Source organism: Arachis hypogaea, chromosome 3, assembly GCF_003086295.3.
Source record: "Arachis hypogaea cultivar Tifrunner chromosome 3, arahy.Tifrunner.gnm2.J5K5, whole genome shotgun sequence".
NCBI classification, from domain to species: domain Eukaryota; kingdom Viridiplantae; phylum Streptophyta; class Magnoliopsida; order Fabales; family Fabaceae; genus Arachis; species Arachis hypogaea.
The window spans coordinates 105892616-105893617 of record NC_092038.1 but is presented as its reverse complement, the minus strand read 5'-3'; the positions used below and the strand labels follow the sequence as shown (position 1 = coordinate 105893617).

At 39.8% G+C, this 1002-nt stretch overlaps 1 non-coding gene across 1 annotated transcript; it reads right to left on the bottom strand.

Annotated features, from left to right (window-relative positions):
* Positions 1 to 656: 656 nt before the first annotated feature.
* Positions 657 to 764, bottom strand: LOC112792836 (small nucleolar RNA R71). The gene has a single exon (XR_003197558.1). It is a non-coding gene; the product is annotated as a small nucleolar RNA R71 (small nucleolar RNA).
* Positions 765 to 1002: the final 238 nt, after the last annotated feature.

The following is a 1002-nucleotide window of genomic DNA, read 5'->3' as shown; positions in this document are numbered from 1 at the left end:
CTTGTGTTTGGATTATTAACTCTTTTCCTTCTTCTATTCCTTTCTTCTTCTACTAACATAAAGGAATCTCTATACTGTGACATAGAGGATTCATCTTCCTTTTCTGTTCTCTTCTTTTTCATGAGCAGGAACAACGAAAAAGGCATTCTTGTTGAAGCTAATCCTGAACCTGAAAGGACTCTGAAGAGGAAACTGAGAGAAGCTAAAATACAATAATCCAGAGACAACCTTATTGAAATTTTCGAACAAGAAAAGGATATGGCAGCCGAACCCAACAACAATAATGCAAGGAGGATGCTTGTGACTATACTACACCTACTTCCAAGTTTGATGGAAGAAGCATCTCAATCCCTGCCATTGGAGCAAACAATTTTGAGCTGAAGCCTCAACTAGTTGCTCTAATGCAACAGAACTGCAAGTTCCATGGACTTCCATCAGAAGATCCCTATCAGTTTTTAACTGAATTCCTACAGATTTGTGAAATTGTTAAGACTAATGGAGTAGATCCTGAAGTCTACAGGCTCATGCTTTTCCCTTTTGCTGTAAGAGACAAAGCTAGAACATGGTTGGATTCACAATCTAAAGATAGCCTGGACTCTTGGGATAAGCTGGTCACGGCCTTCTTTGCTAAGTTCTTTCCTCCTCAAAAGTTGAGCAAGCTTAGAGTGGATGTTCAGACCTTCAAACAAAAAGATGGTGAATCCCTCTATGAAGCTTGGGAAAGATACAAGCAGATGACCAAAAGGTGTCCTTCTGACATGCTTTCAGAGTGGACCATTCTGGATATATTCTATTATCGTCTATCTGAGTTCTCTAAAATGTCACTGGACCATTTTGTAGGTGGATCCATGGTGGACGAAATTGTGATCAACACTAATGGCTCTTTGGCATGTGCATAAAAACATTAACTCAGCACTTTCTTTTCACAATCTCATTCAACTAACCAGCAAGTGTACTGGGTCGTCCAAGTAATAAACCTTACGTGAGTAAGGGTCGATCCCA